We start from the raw sequence: 17091 nt of genomic DNA on the forward strand, positions 1-17091 counted from the left end.
GGCCTGCTACCGGGATGCCCCCCTTGAGCCGCCCCCTACCTCCCTGCAGGCCATCTCCTGTCCTCCCCAGGCTCTGGGGAGAGTAGAAGCTGGCCTGCAGGGAGGCAGGGGCAGGGCGCTGCTCCTGAGCCCCATCCCTGAGGGCCTGGGGAGGGAAGGAGGCAGCTTGGAGGGGCACCACAGCAGCAGGCTGGCTCCTAGCAGCAGGTAGGCTCTGCTTTAGGCATGGGAGAGGAGGGGTGGTGGTGTGCCCCCCATTGCACCCGGGATCATTTGACATCACCCTGTCCCCTTGTGCAGTACACCCCTGATGGCATGTTAATTTAGGAATATCATATGGAATTAATATAAGATATTCATACAACTGTCCTATACAGAATAATTCAAATCTAATCCCATTGATTGAAATGGACTGGAATAATTCTGCATAGGATTGTAATGTTACAGGATTTGAATAGACTGTGGTTGCAACCTTTAGATGGCAGCTGGAATTCTTCCTGAATGAGCTGATCTTTAGACCACAGAGATCAGTTTATCTGGAAAAAATGGCTGCTTTGAAGGACATCATCTATGGTACCACATCCCTGCTGAGCTCCCTCCCTTGCCCAAACGCCGCCCTCCTCAGGCTGTGCCTCAAATCTTCAGGAATTTTCGAACCCAGGATTGGCAACCCTAGAAGAGCAATGGATAATGGAACAAATGCTAAGCATGTTTACTCACTGAATTCTGTGACACTTACAGGTACATTTGCTGATGATTGCAAATCTTGGAGATGCGCTCCGTTTACTTGCTGAGGTTTCCAGCTTTCATGTTAACAGGTTAAATTACAGTGAAGCATCCTTCCAGGTTCTGTATATTTGGTTTACATTATTTGGCATGTATTCCGAAGCCACATATCCGAGATGAAGTTTCTAGTCCCTGTTACACAGAAAATATATCATGTGTAATGCCAGCTTATAGCTCATAACTCAAAAGGTGTTCAGTTTTCAGTTCCAGTGTTTAAAAGCAGAATGCATATCTCATCTTCAGACCTACCTGATGCAACAGGTTTTTTTTTTAAAAAAAAATTCTGTTCATTTACAATGCTACTTAAACAACAACACAAAGTGACCTTGCAATAAAAGTTACAGATACAAGTTTGAAACGACACAAATGGATAGCACTTGTAACGCTCCATTCGGAGCAAAAACAATCTGGAATATGCATTGTAGAATGTTGTGTTGTATGCAGAATAGCGCAATGAAAGGTCATGGAGAACATCAGCAAGGATACGGAAGGGTTGCTCTCTCACAAAACAACCGTCTCTGGATTATTGATCGGCATGATGAAATATATTTGCGTTTTGTCCATCACTGAGCGCTGTGTCCTTGTCGGTGAATCAGAACAATTCTGCACAATTTTTTTAGCTGTGGATTATCATTCACTGAAATGTACATGTCTATGAAAGCAATCATTAGTGTGAGTGGATTAAAGCCAGTGTTGCACCAGAACTGTGGACATTTCATTGGGATTCCTAAAAGGAGGCATATTTTTTTCATTGGCAACTGTTGGAAGCTGTGATCAGAATAACAGGTCCCAGTGGGGATGGATATTATATGTTTGTTGGAAGATTTTTGTAACAGAGCTGATCTTAAGTGGGGCATATTTCTTGGAAAAATCATAAATATGCATACATCCAAACCCTGTACCCACTCCTTCAGCAGCTTTTCAAGATCCTCTAAGGAACAAAATGAAAATATTTGTCCTTGTGGTATGAAATCAGGAAGCACTAGTATTATTAGACTTTTTGGCATCATCATGAAGCTAAAACTAACCAGCAATGGGGCATCATTTAGAAGCAGCTGAGAATAGGCAGCAAATAACATGCAAAAAGATAAAGGGTTATGGCTGAACTTTGGCAAAGCCCTATTTTTAAAATCTTTGTTCTAGGTTTTGTATAATTAATCATAATGGAATCCAGTATCAAAAGCTTTTTGGGAAGTTTCCACAGTTCAGAGACACAGCTTATAGGATGCTGGTTACATTGATGCACCTAAAAACGTTGAAGCTTGAGATGTGACTTCCACATGCCACCATTGTCCCTCTCAGAAAACAGGGCAATGTCGGTATAATTAAAAAAATAGTTTGGGCCTTTCCCATGTGGTCTATGACTTCTCTCATTATCTAGAAGATACACCTGAACAGTGGCACCTGTCCTGAATAATGGAGAAAGCTGTAAAAGTAGTCCATTTTCTACAGATGGCCTCATTACTACAGAACTGTATTTTCCCCATGTAATCAGAACTGGCAGAAGGATTTTATTGGCGTGTCCTCCTGTTCCTACCATACTGTTTGTGGTTTGTTGCCAAAGCCAATTAAGCTCTTTTAGCTGCATATGTTTCCCAAGAACGGTGCATTCAAGACACCTGGACTCTTTTCTTACAGGTTAGTACAGTGCTGTCTGCTCCAGTGGAACTCTTGTGAGTTGTCATATTGGCTTTTGGCAGAGCTTCATGTTATGGGGTCTCTTAAGGCATAAAAACATTGAGGCTTTCATAACTGAGAACCACTGTGGAATGCAGAAGCTTTTCTCTCCATCTCCCAATAAGACTGACTCCTTTTCATTGTATGGCATTTTTGATGTTAGTTGTCTTCCCCAGCCCCTTCATTGAATTTCAGATTTCAATAATGAAACATACCCTGTGATAATAATAGATTGTGAAAAGTCTGAAAATGCCAAGCATCTCTTAAGGCTGATAAATCCTAACAGAGATGAGAAAATAAATGTGTTCATCATTGTGGCCTCTGTGCAGTCTTATGTGGGACTATGCTTGCGCAAGCCAGCCACGGAGCATTTTACTTTGCTTTTTAAGAGCTTCTAGTTACTAGATGAGTGCTTCCCTCCCCCAAGTCACAAACCTGGGCTAGCTGCTCTTTCTGTGCATGATCACGTGACCAGGTGGGAGGGGTGCACTCCCTTCCTCCAGACCTCTTTTTGCTGTCACATGGAGTAGTTGTGTTTGGTTCATGGCGCCTCCTGCAGGTGGAAGGTTTAACAATCTCCTTGGGGATTTCCTAACCTGCTCAGGCAGCTGATTTCTCATCTTATTGAGGTGTGGCTCTGCCCCCAAATTCTGTCCAAGCAGCCAGCAGCAGGGAACCCTGTACAGGCCAGGGTTGTTCCAGTATTCCAAACCCAAGCGCCAGCCTAGGGGCAGGGGTAAAAAGGGTATGGATCTCCAGAGCAATCTGCTTCTGCAAGCAAAAAGCCCTCAGCCTGACTAGAGGGTTTTGCTAATTCTGATACCATATTACAGATTAAGAACTGTTTAGTTCAGATCTGCATAACTGGTTACTGTGCTGCTCTGGTCATAGGATCATAGAATCATAGAGCTGGAAGAGACCACAAGAGCCAACAAGTTCAACCCCCTGCCATGTGGGAATACATAATCAATACTTGGGAGTTAATTGTTATTAAAGTTGGTTACTGTCTGGGTTTCCTCTCTGTGCCTCCTTTGTCCTCAAAGGTTGACTCAGTCTCCCCTACTTCAGATGTCCTGGCATCAGGGGAACTGCACTGTTGAGCAAAGGCTCTATGGGGCAGGTGCCCCATGCTTCCCTTGGGAAGGGGTTTGCTCATTCTACTTCCTTATTCAGAAGAAGGATGGCTGGCAATGCCCCATTCTAGACCTTAGGGGCCTTTATAAGTTTATTGCCCCATAGACTTTCAACATGCTGTCCATGCCTGACACTATGCCCCTACTGGATGAGGGGAATTGGTTTGCAGTAATAGACCTGAAAGATGCATACTTTCATGTAGCTGGCGATGAAAATTGCCCCAAATAACTCAGGTTTGCAGTGGGCAACCTGGTCTATGAATTTTGTGCCCTCACCTTCGGTCTGTCATCTGTCAGGGGTCTTCACTTAAGTAATAGCAGTAGTAGCTGAATACCTGTCCTTGCATAGCTGCACCATTTTTCGCCTACTTGGAAAACTGGCTCTTTGTCTTCCTCTTGGCAGACGGGCTCTAGTGTCAGTTGGCAACTGCTGTACATACCTTCCAGGCCCTGTGTCTGGTTGCTTACAGTGCCATGTCCAAACTGCACCCCATAGAATTGAGTTCATCTAGGCACTGCCCTAGACTCAGGGCTTGGTCATGCAATCTTCCCTATTGAAAGGGCTTGGACCATTCAAAACTTGGTGGTTAGGCTCCACCAACACTGTCTATTTTTTTTTTAAAAAGGTGGCAGTATCCTGAGGCGATTAGGTTTACTGGCCCCCTCGGTGTCTACTTTATTTTTTGTCAGACTCAGGATGTGGCCCTTACTGAACTGGTACATTGGGGCGTCCATGATTAATGTGGACCTGCAGTGGTGCAGGTTATTTATTCCCAGTTATGTTCTGAAATTCCTGAAAAGGATGGAGGTAGATAACAATCTTTCAGAAGGCATGTCTATGGGGGAACCACTCCTTCAAGTCAACTCAATCAAATTTAAAATGACCAACCAAAAAAGACTGGGGTTTACTGCTACACAGACATAAATTGGGGAGAGAGGAAAAGTAGGGCTGCCTGCTCCAAGATGGAAAATTTGTAGAGATTTGGAGATGGAGCCTAGGGTGGGGGGAGTTTGGTAGGGGGCAGAGCTCAGCAAAACAGTCTGCTGTCTGAAGCTGAAATTTTCTCCTGGCCCCACCTGGAGATTGGAAACCATAAATGAAAGTGAGCAGAGCAGACTCAAAAAAAACAGCACCAGCAGAAGAGATGCATGCCAAACTAGGCCCAGACCCCCAAGTAGCACTTCATAAGAAACAGAACTGTGGATGGCTTTGGGCCAGAGACATGGGAACTAACAGAGCTGTGTTTTTATGTCACTTCTCGGTTTCTCCTAGAAGTAACATTGTGATACAGCTAATATCTTTTTTTCAAAATTCTCTTGATGCTGCTTGGAGCAGCAGCTGCCAACTAGAGCTGCCCACAGGAGGGCTGTCACCATAGTGGGAGCCATGGCAAACCTCACAAGAGATCAAGTTTCACAGGACTCAGTCCTAAATCCTCTGTTCTATGCTAGGCCATAGCCCTGCGATGTGATGGTGCCTCTGAACATGTGTAGAATATAACGTCATTATTTTAAATCTATCTTTGGCTATAGTTTGCTTTCATTCTAAATCCTGCAAAGAGAAATCCAAACAAATAGAAGGTTGATGCATTTTGGTGAACCGCTTGGAAGTAGGGTTTCTGGTAAGAAGAAGAAGAAGAAGACGACTTTGGATTTATATCCCCCCTTTTCTCTCCTGTAGGAGACTCAAAGGGGCTTACAATCTCCTTGCCCTTCCCCCTCACAACAAACACCCCGTGAGGTAGGTGGGGCTGAGAGACCTCCGAAAAGCTGAATTCCCCAGATAAGCCTCCACAGCTCAAGCAGCAGAGCAGGGAATCAAACCCAGTTCCTCCAGATTAGAATACACCTGCTCTTAACTACTACGCCACTGTTGCTACTCATTATTATTTCCATGCCTAGGATGCATGCAGGGCCAGGATTCAGTACAGCTGAAATGCCAGTCAACCCTTTTTAAGGTGTGGTAGTATAGAGAACTTTGCTTTTAGTCACTTCCTTTCTTCTGATTTCCTGCTATGCACACTCTTGGAGTTTTTGACTACAGTACTTGCATTGCAGTTCCTAAAGAGCTGTTCCTTTCAACTTGCAGTCCTCTCTGCTTGAGGTAGAATCCTCCCTCTGGCCTGTCTAGAATTATCCCTGTTCCTCGAAAGGTAAGATATCACTTTCTGCGACTGAGGACTATATAAAGCAACCTGAATTCTGAGGGCTGAACATGACTTGGGGAATGTAATACTTCTCTACATAATAAACTATCAAGTAGTGAAAAAGAACATACCTAAATGGGGCCACTTAAACACTGTATGGATAAAGTATTATTATTTTTGGTTGCAACAGAACTGAAAATAAAGTTTGAATTGCAACTAAATTTAAAAGCCTACACTTTTTTTCTGCAGTGTAGAAAAGATCCAACCTCTACTTTTTCAATAAGCCTTTTATTGTTCGATACCAGTTAAGGAGGCTTTTATCAGTGCATTTGTTCACAAAGGATTATCATATCATATCAGTCGTAATTATCTTTTAAAGGTTTTAAAAAAGAGTCATGGTTATGGGTGAAAAGCTGTTATTTCAAATGCTGTTATTTCAATTGTTGGGTCTTTTACCTTAATTTTGTTAATGGAGAAATGTACCATGCAGAATGCTTTTTAAAAAGAATGTTTTTCCAGTTCAGAAATTGGAATGATTTTTCTAGCGCCAGTATGCACCTTCAAATAGGTGCAAGCCTTCAAATAGGTGCAAATTTCTGCAAGGATCCCCAGCTTGCTGTGGAATTGTGTGTACAAACTGTTGTCATGGCAACAAGCATGTGCCCCTGATCAGAGGCTCTGAATAAAGCCAATAAGCTGTTCTGGAAAATGAAATGTTTGTGGAATGTAGTGCCTCTGCCACCCAAGGTTCCCATTATAGGTTTTCATTGAGTGTGGGACGATGACAAACCTGCCTTTTGAAACACATGACTTGTATAGGTTGTATTACAATACATATCTGATTATATAGCTGGGAAATCCTCTTTTCCTCACTCAATGTCCCTCCATAAACTCTGTCACACAGGTTAAGGGTTACAAGTAGGTCAGGCAGTCACAGTTCACCACCTACCTTGCCTGTTTTAAAATATAGAGAGGCATAACCATTTCACTCAGAGTCCAACACCAGGTAAGATAGCCCAGTCTCTTTTAATAAGTACCCCTCCTCAGATACTGCACAGAGCTATGGGGATGGGGACTCAAACATTGCTTCATGCTATTGCCATTTATTCCTCTCTCTGTGTGTGCTTCTTTCCAAGAGATCATACATAGTCAGCCCACAGGGTTAAACAAGCAAGGTGTTTCCTTTTACCATATTTATGTCTTGAACATAACATTGGAAAAAAACCATGTTGAAATAACAAGCTTACTCTTCAGTTGAACTTTTTAAGGATTTTTTTTACCTATTCAGCCATTTGGGTTACTATTTGATCTATCACAGTCAGCATCAAGCTAATCTTCTGCTACAGCTTCACTCACACCCAACTCAATTAATGGCTATTTTCAATAGTTCCTCTCACTGACATTCCTTCAATTCCCATTGGTAATTCCTAGATCGTAACAGGTTTCCCACTTTTCTTCCAAGGTCAACGGATATGGTTCTCCCTGTCTTTTATCCTCACAACAAATCTCATCCAAGGTCACCTAGTAAGTTTTATGACTGAGTAGGGAATTAGAGCCAAGAGTAGATCCCACAATCCACCTGCAGAACTTGCTGTCTGTCTAGCATCTTTTCCCTTCCCTTCAGACTCCTTTCCTTTGGGAAAATTTTATCCAGTGGTCGAGGGGCCACACAGATCAGGCAGCTGCAGTGGGGAGGAGGGGAGGGAGTAGAATTGTCCTTTCTGTTTCTTGTGATACCAGAGCATATAGACTTCACAAGTGACACCCACATTTCAGTAAAATTAAGATGGGGCTGCATTAGAGTTCCACTCAGCTGGAATGCACTTACCAGCATAGCAAAATGGGAGCAATCTGAATAGATCTACCCAGAAGGTAGCAATGTCTCAACAATTTGCTATGATAACACATCCTTAATGCACAGAAGGATCTGGTGGGTAAACTCCCCTATCTTAAGCCTGTTGTTTCCCCAGGATGCGATCATCAGTTCACACTTAGTTCCTTGTCCACTCTCTAGACCAGGCAGTGACTGGTTCATTCCAGTTGCTCACCCCTTCGCCTTTGGTGTGTCACTTTTTCCCCTGTAGTTTTTCTGCCTGGCAGTTAGAATCGAATTGGCCAGTAAGATCAAAATGTTTTCGCTCCTCAACAACCCTGGATTTGGTGTCCACTGGCTGCTCACTTTCCAACATTGTTACAGTATAAATATAGTTCCCCCAACCCAAAAACTTTGCAATGGCAACAGCCATTCACTCAAACTTCCTTGCTACTGTCTCTGTGTTGCCTGAATACAGAACCCTAGGGGATCTGAAGCCAATCTTGATCTCTGCCTGCTTTGTCCTTCTTCACTCTCCTTCCAACTCAGAGCATTTCCTCATCATGTCAGACAGGTTTACATGTTCCTATTTGGCTCCCTTTATTTAATGCTTTTATTCCTTAGGTATTGCAGGGTCTAGGGTTTGCGCTCTGTGTGTGTGTGTGTGTGTGTGTCCATGCACTCTCATGAGCTTGCTGCTTTCTGAGTGACGCCTGATTTTCTTAAAGTATTTTCATAAATAAAATTTTTAGACTCAACAGACTCTGATTTCATTTCCTGCCTACTTAATTTCTGAGGACCTTCCCATTCCCACAGTGTGGTGCTGCTGCCACATTCTGGCAGTGGTCCCCAGTTTGATTTACCTGGGTACACATGTGGGCGCTTTTGACATGCAAGGGGGATACTCCCAAGATTGGGGGTCATTTACCTGTAGGCCATTTGGTCAACACTTGCATGAATAGAGCCTGAGCATCTTCCCTCATTTTGCTAGTCATATTTCTAAAAAACTGGACCCAAAGCAGGAGTGAAAATAGGCTGGTACAGAGTGCTAACTAGAGAGGGGCCAAAGTGTTACCTCCCATGCAAGAGACCACATCAGTAAGAAATTTCACTCATCCTGGTCTCATGGGCAGGTGTACTAATGAATGAGCTGACAAGGGATCGGTGGGTGTTCTTCCCATTTTCCAGGAAAGGGCAGGAAGACTCTAGTAGCAATGATGCTCTGTAGGAAAAAAAACTGAAATCACGCTCAAAGTAGCCAATATAAGGAATATAAGGGACAACTGTTTTTAAATTGGGTCTAATAATGTTTTAACCAAATTGATAGAGAAATATAATGTTATTGATCTGAATCTGAGATAGTTTTATTTAAATTGATTGTATTACATTAGCATAAAAGTTATAAATGTATAACAATTTTAATCATATATTTTCCTACTGAAAGCTATTAGTATTTGAGAATAATTATCGGTTTTACATAAATTGTTTTTAAAGTTTTAATGGATTGTTATATTTATTTCCCAGTTCTTAAGTCACTTAGATCTCCTCAGAATGCTAATTATTTGTCATATACTGGAATTTGTATTGGTTTGTTCTAAGTTTTATGGATGGTCTAAGTCAGACTACAATAAATAAACTTCATACAGTTTTTGAACATGGTGGGTGTTTTTCAATTAAAAAAAAGGTGCAGAAGAAAGCAGTTGTCACTATAAGACTTCCCTGGCAGCTCTCTCTACAGTAAAGAATGAAGAGGCTTCCTTAAACTTTGGTCAATCCTTCTTGCTCCTTCCTTTTTTCTCCACTTTCCCCACTGAGCAGCATTTGTCACAGCCTGACATGTCAATGCTGAAATGCTGCCACACAACAAATATTCCAGGCTAACTCCATTTTACATTAGAAAACAAAAGCAACGATTCAGCGAAATGGAGAGGTTTCTGCTGAACTTTCCCTTTCCTTGTTGATGAATGATTCACCACCCTTTTCTCTCCCTTGTCTTTGCAGTAGACAGTCCTTTAAGGAGATGTTCCATTCCACAACCTCTGCAAAAACTTCTTCTCAGGCAGTGCTGATAACAAAATCAAAATTAAGGGTGACGCCTTACTGTTGTTTGCTTGAGGGGTCTGAAAAACAAGTTTCAGACATTGGGATGAACCAATGCATTTCAATCAAAATGCCATCTTAAATAAAGTTTGGACCTTTTCTAGGACTGAATTAATTGATATTATATAGACTGATGTTCAAGAAGCTGCAAAGCTATTAAGTCAGTAGCACTTACCTAAGCATAAAAACAGCCCAGTATTGAGGGCAATATATAAGTAGTTTTATTTCTCTTAAAAGAAATAAAGCTTTAGAACATTATCTCTGTTCGCTCAGTTTTTTTTAACCAAGTTTAAAGATGCACCCTTAGAAATATGGGAAAATATCCCATCATAAGACAGATGATCTTTCTGCACAAATCGCCAAAAAGGTTCTGTATCCCCCTTTCCCATGATGCATTTCCACACTCACCCCCTTGAAACAATTTCTGGCCATCATTACGTGATTTCCCCCTTTTTTGTGTGTGAGTTCTGTGTTGAATCGATGCCTCAAAGCTTCTTGCCTCTATTCCCCATATTCTCAAAGCATCGAAGAGTAATGTGAGAGATGGCAAAATGTTGCTTTTACACAAAGAAGGTATTATTAAGTGTTTTCCTAAAATGTAAGCCTATAGTAAGTATTTTCACAGATAAACATATTTTAGTGCACAAATATAGGCATTATTTAGAAGTCACAAAGAATATAGCCTTCACAGAAAATACAAAGGTTGTTGAACACTAAGTATAATTTAGCTTTATAAAAGTGTATGTAGAGTTCATATAAAGTTCACTTTAAAGATGTTAGAAGTCCAGTTGAACGTGTGCTTGCCAGTATCTAATGAGCTGGCAGGAAAAAAGGGTTTAAGAGTTTAGTAGGGGAAAGTTCATAATACATTTTTACGTTTAAAATGCTTCTATATTGTAACTAAATAATGAAACATAAATAATATGTTAATCACTCATGTTCAATATATGTATCCTAATGTTTTATGTGTAATGAATCCTGCTATAAATGTTATTCTCTCAGTTTAAAGTGTAAAATAGCTAAAACAGCTTGCTTCTCTAGATCCTAATCAGTAGGTGCTATTAAGCAGAAACTCCATTCAGAAGCTTCTTAAGGCCTCTAGCTAAAGTCTTTTTCTAAGATGCTTCTGAAGCTTGGTTTCAATAGTCATAAATAATAAGGGAACATGAGTTCTTGTGCCAAACAGACACCTGCTGATAAGAGGGCCCCTAGCAAGCTTGGGATAGTGTCTTCAAAGCAGGGGAGTGGGTCAAGAAAACCTCGGTTCTTGTGCCAAGAAGTACCCGCTTATAGGAGGCTAAGATCCTGTGCCAAGATAGAAGGCCTTTTGATGAAGGGGTAAAATATGATGGTGTCTTCACAGTAAGATAAGGGAACCAAAGACGTGGCAGGTGCATCAAGAGGGCATCCAGAGGAAGGATATATATCATGAAGATATATATCATGAAGACACGGCATGGATATATATCATGAAAACACTACCGAAGGGTTGACAGTTAAGAAGAACCAAATATTAATTACAGGAAATGACCATATAGAGATGTATTAATTGGAGGAGATACCACCTGGTATGTGACATAGTATGACTAGATGAATTGTAATAGGCTATGGCCCTCATCTCCTAGCCAATGGAGAAGTGAGGGAGGGATTGGGTAGTCCTGAAAAAGTAATATAAACTGCTGTAGAACAAAGGAAGGGTGTGCCTACTACTGGGTAGACACCCGATCTTGCAAGACCGTAAACCAATAAAGCTTTGTTATGTGCTTCACCAACTTTGTCCAGATTATTTTGAGGGTCCTTGGACCCACGTTTCTTACAGTAACCCCCTGCCCAAATTAAAAAACAAACAGAAATGATTGAAATAAACATGTGGGGGGGGGGGAGTGAGTTTACAAAATGGTGCCAAGGAGAAAGTTTAGGGAAGCAGAGAAGTGTGGGAAATTTAGTCAAAATATTGCACAGCAACTGAAGACATTTCCAAAACCAGTAACAGATCTAGGGGGAGCAGAGGGGTCAGATGACCCAGGCACCAATTTAAGGCATAATGTGGAGGGGGGGCTCCATTGGGTGGCACCTCCGCTGACTTTGACAAAAATATTCTTTTGGTACTCTTAATCCTCCATGGTCTCCTCCCACTCCTCCCCTTCTCCTGCTTGACTGCATGTCCATGCCTCTTCCTACGCTTGCCCCAAACTTGGACAGGGCATGCATGTGTGCAGCAGTTCTGACTTCCCAGACTCCAACTTCAGGCAACCTCCCAGGGGCTTCTGGGACATTCCACACCAACATGGTTTCTTCCTGCTCTGCTGGTCTGAGTGCCACTGCTTTTTCCAGTCAACAAACAAGGAAAGGGGTGCTGCCCTGGTCAGAATCTCCACCCACCTGCCTTGGGGGCTCTGCACTCACTTTTTGCACGTGCACCTCCTGCCTCAGAAGTGAAAATTGGAGCACTTCGCCTTGCCTTGGCTACTGGCCTGAGCAGCCATTCCTGTGAGGCAGAGGGACAAGGAGGGTCCTGCCCCTACCCAGCAGAGCATGGAGCTCTTTCCTGCCTCTCTCCTTTCTTGATTAGGCAAACAAACAGCACATGGTCAACACTTAAAAAGGCCCAGAGCAGGGCAAAGCAGGGCAAAGCAGAGCCACTGAGGCCACCTGCTCTGGGCTACGATGCTGCTCCTTGGGAGTAAGGTTCCTGGGATCTTCAGCCAAGGCGAGGTCAGTCAGGAGAGGATTGATTTGTTTAAAACTTTTTTTATTAAGGTGGGGTGGGGTCAGCTGCCTGGGGCACCGCAGCACCCAAGCTAGATCTAGGCACAGTTTTAAGTACATTTTCCCCTGTTCAAAACTTTTCATTTTTAAAAGGGGGATTCATTTAAAACATTTTGAGGCTGCAAATAAAATGTTTGGAGGTAAAAACAATTCAGAACTCCATGGAGGAAACATTTCTGCCTCAAAATGTTTTAAAAGGTTTTTGCAGAACGGGCCAGAATATTGCATGGCAGTACTTCTGGGGATCTGCATATCTTTTGCAGTGTGAAGTCTATCATCTATGGTAACTCCATCATGGTGGGCTAGAGGCATGCTCATGAAGAATCTGAATTGTGTGCATCAAAGTGATAGCAAAGTGATAGCAGAATTCGAGCGGTGCTACTCAGAGTAGAACTAGTGGTCTTGTACAGCACACTGCTACCTTCATGAAGTAAACTCCACACAGCTAAGTCATTCATAAGAAGGCATTTATCATTCAGTTGCTCTATGTACAAGTAACTATATACAACGTAGAATATTCAGCAGACAATCAAAGTGCTTCGCCAAACACCCGTTTCCCTAAGGAACACTGATACAGTATAATACAAGTGCTTTTATACATGACTCAACCAATCATGGTAAAAGTCACTTGGAACAGGTTAGAACCGGTTTGTCAGCTCAGTCTCATGCTGACTCATGCTGGATGGGATATGAACACTTTAACTGTCATGACACTGTTGGTTAGTACTGGCTTTACCAGCCATGGGGAGGGGGAGGGGCGTGATTACAGATATCCTTGTCTCATCAGGTGGTCAGCATCTGTAGAACTTGTCAGTGTTCTTCAGCAGACATCATCAGCAGAAACAGGATTTTTTCTGTTGCTGGTTCTTGCCCACAAACGTCTAGATTTGTGTACAATTTAGATTTAAACCAGTCTATTTATCAGGGTGTATTTAATTGTGTAACAGGAGCCGTGTGGCGTAGTGGTTAAGTGCTTGCACTGCCACTCACACAGTCAGGAGTTCGAGCCCTCTGTGGGTCAGATATCCTGGGAGCTGGCTCATGGTCAACTCAGCCATCCATCCATTCCTTGATTGGTAAATGAGTACCTAACACATAGCTAGGGGGTAAAGAATAGCCGGGGAAAGCAATGGCAAACTACCAAAAAAACTGCTTGCCTATGAAATCTCTGCTTGCGGTGGTACCCCAGGGTCAAACACTGAAGGGGAAACTTTACCTTTTATTTAATTGTGTAGGGAAGGAAGGTAGCATGGTATAGCCCAACCTTGTCTGTTCTCAGAAGCTAAGTAGGGTTGGTACTTAGAAGGGAGACCTCCAAGGAAGAATATGCAGAGGAAAGCAATTACAAACCACATCTGCTTAATCACTTCCCTTGAAACCCCACCAGGGGGCAATATAAGTCAGGTAAGCCTTGATGGCACTTTGCACACGCATTAAATTGTATGCATGGAAGATGCGATAAACAAAAAAGAAAGGGGAGGGGGGAAGGAGTACAGTGAAATGAGCCACACTTCAGAAGAAAACTATACTCAGGCTGCTCAAAATCAAGGCAATCAAAGTGTGCAGTATGTTTAATAAGAGAAAGTGCAGTAAGACAAGAAGCAGTGTACTAACATACAGTAGACAATAGAATCACAATGATCCCTTTGCTTCATGGACCCTTCTCTAAAAAAAGTTTCATTCATGCTTTTGTTTCACTGAAAAGTGAGAGGACACCTCTGAAATGCAATTTCATTCTAGCTGATTGCAGTATTCTTCGTTTCCAGATGAGGTCAGCATAGGACAAAGGAACAGATAAAAATACCCAGGGAAATCCATATGGCATGGACACTGTGTTCCTACAAGGACAAGGGCCAAGAGGTTTCTAATTTTAGATGTCTATTTAAGAGGGAATATATTTTTACTATTAGCATGCCATTAAAACCATTGTGCTTGCGGTTAGAAAACTTACCAGAACAAATGCAGAGTAACAGCTGCTGTGTTAGATTTCATAGGCCATTTTATAATAATGAATTGGCTTCAAACAGATTTTGCAACTGCATGTCAAAACAAATCTAAGGAACAGGGGTGGGGGTTGGTGCAGCAGGGAAAACAGTCATGAGAAAAGCATTATTTTTGGCCATAAAAGGCCCTGGCAGTTGGTCATCTGTGAGGACTTAATTTTTTTAAAAAAAGTATTTCCTAATCTTTTTTTGGTCTTGTGAAAAATGTTTTTCCACCCCACACTTCCTCTCTTCCAGATTAAATTTAACCAGTGGTTCATCTTTGCTAAAAGGTTAACAGTTTCCTCCTTGTTTTCAAAAGTCATTCCCTTCCTCAAATTACTTTCCCAAGTGAAACCCTATTCATTAGAGTGGTGCTTGAGTGAGGAGAATTCTTTAAGGAATGACCTGATAATGCGAACAATTCCTTTACAGTATTTTTTGTGTGAAAATAGATGATATCGGAACATTACACTAAGGAATTAAAACAAAGATTTTATCATTAGAATAAGACATTCTAAGGATGTGTGTGCGTGAACCTACAAAAGTACTTTAGTAGCATATTTGCTTTTTCAATAGTCTCAGAGCTGCTAGACCACAGCCGGCAGCCTCCAGGAGGAGCTGGGGGTGGGACTGGCATGCTGACATCACACTGGTTCACTTACATCACTTTTGGCTTAATGGTGATACTGGTATGCTTTTCTCCCACCTAAAGGGAGATCTGTGTTAGGAAATACCTGAAGATTTTGGGGGTGGAGTCTGAGGAGGTTGGGGGTTGGGGAGGGGAAGGACATCAATAGGGTTATAATGCCACAGAATCCACCTTCATTTTCTCTCTATCACCTGGAAAGCAGTTGTAATTTCAGAAGATCTCCAGCCACCACCTGGAGGTTGGCAACCGTACTACCACCCAAAAGGATGTCTTGCGGGTGTTGCCTTCCTGTCTAGTGTGTGCATCTCTCTTCTAAAATTCTAAGCCATAATTTGTGACAACTAGTTTTTTTTAATCATCTGGGTTTTAATGCAGTCCCCAGCTATGCAAGATCTCCAATGATTCAAAGAGTCAGAAAAAACATTTTAAATAAAACCTGACCTTTATCTCTGCACAAAGTGCCTGAAGACAGCCTGGGAGTTATCAGCACTAGGGTGTGCTCTTCATCTCAGCATGGTTCTGTGGCATCCATCATTTGTGTCACTCCAGTGGCCAGGATGTAGGATTGAATTTACCTATAGGCTGAAGTCTAGGGCCTCAATCTAGGGCAGTGGTGGCAAACCTATGGCGTGCATTTCAGAGGTGGCACTCAGAGCACACTCTGTTGGCACATGCACACAGAGTTCGTCATGTGAGGGGCAGAAAATCACCTCCCCACTCACACACACATCTAGGCTGGCCTGGGCCACTGGGCACAACATGCGTGCACTATGGCAAGCAGGGAGGACTCAGCTGGCGGGCTTGGTGCCTGTGCTCCGGGTGGCTGTTGCCTGAGGGGGAGGCAGAGGAAGATGAAGAGGAGATGCTAGAGAGGCACAGAGTGGTACGCGCAGGACTTGCTGGAGGCTAGAGTAGGCTGGCACCTGCTTGAGGGGGTGGGGCAGAGGCAGTGGGGTGGGGTGGGGCGGAGGCACTGGAGCAGTGCACGGCAGAGCAACAGGTGCACACAAGACTTGCTGGAGGCTGGAGCAGACTGGCTTCTGCTCAAGGATTTGAACAAACCAAACATGTGCTTTTCCAAACACCGGGGAAACGCTTAGACCCAAGTTTTTTGTCGATCACCTGGGCAGATCAAGCCTAGGGTGGAGGAACCAAGATGCATTTAGGATTTTTAAAAAAGCACACCAAGGTCTTTGCTAGAACTATTTTTATTTTTCTGTTCCTGTTGCATTTTTGTGGGAAGCCAAGTGCTGTGATGACATGTGAAGGAAAAATGCTGATCAGATGACTGCTCCACCAATTCAGCTTTCCTGAAGTTATCCCATTCCTTGCACAGCATTCTTGCTTAGGATTGCCTTCCTTGACTGCCTTTTTACTTCTATTTTATTGGAGGGGGTTATTGGGTTTTGGGAAGCGAAAGTTTTACTTCCCTCTCCCCCCACACCCTTTTCCCCAGTGTGATAATAGAGTACAGTGGAACCTCAAATTTCGTTGACTTCGAATTTTGTTGGTTTCGAATTTCATTGATTTTTTTCACTGAAAATTTGTTTCGAATTTCGTAGATTGCCTTGAATTTCGTTTGCGAGATCGTGTCGCACACATGATCTCATTGCACACGTGCTTTCAGAGCTTTTCATCATGTGAAGTTGTCTTTTATATTCAGTAAACACTGTATTTTTACTCAAAAAAGTTGTGTTTTTGCCATTATTTTTGAGTGCTGAGAACGAATTAATGGGATTTGCATTGATTCCTATGGGAAACTTCACCTCGAATTTCGTTGATTTCGAATTTTGTTGATGGCTTTCGGATGGATTATCGACGAAGTTTGAGATTCCGCTGTAATTATTTCAAAGAGATTATTAGCATTAAACCTAAGACCTAGTTTTGGGGAAGCGTGTAGGTAACCCTGTTAAGCACTGTTAAACCCCACTGATTTTCATAGGAAGAACTAAAGCGTGATCATTTACCTGGGAGTAAGCTCGATTGCTGGCAATGGGGCTTGCTTCTGAGTAAACCCTCCTAGGGTCGTGAT

The sequence above is a fragment of the Sphaerodactylus townsendi genome, linkage group LG08 (assembly GCF_021028975.2).
Source record: "Sphaerodactylus townsendi isolate TG3544 linkage group LG08, MPM_Stown_v2.3, whole genome shotgun sequence".
In the NCBI taxonomy this organism is placed as follows: domain Eukaryota; kingdom Metazoa; phylum Chordata; class Lepidosauria; order Squamata; family Sphaerodactylidae; genus Sphaerodactylus; species Sphaerodactylus townsendi.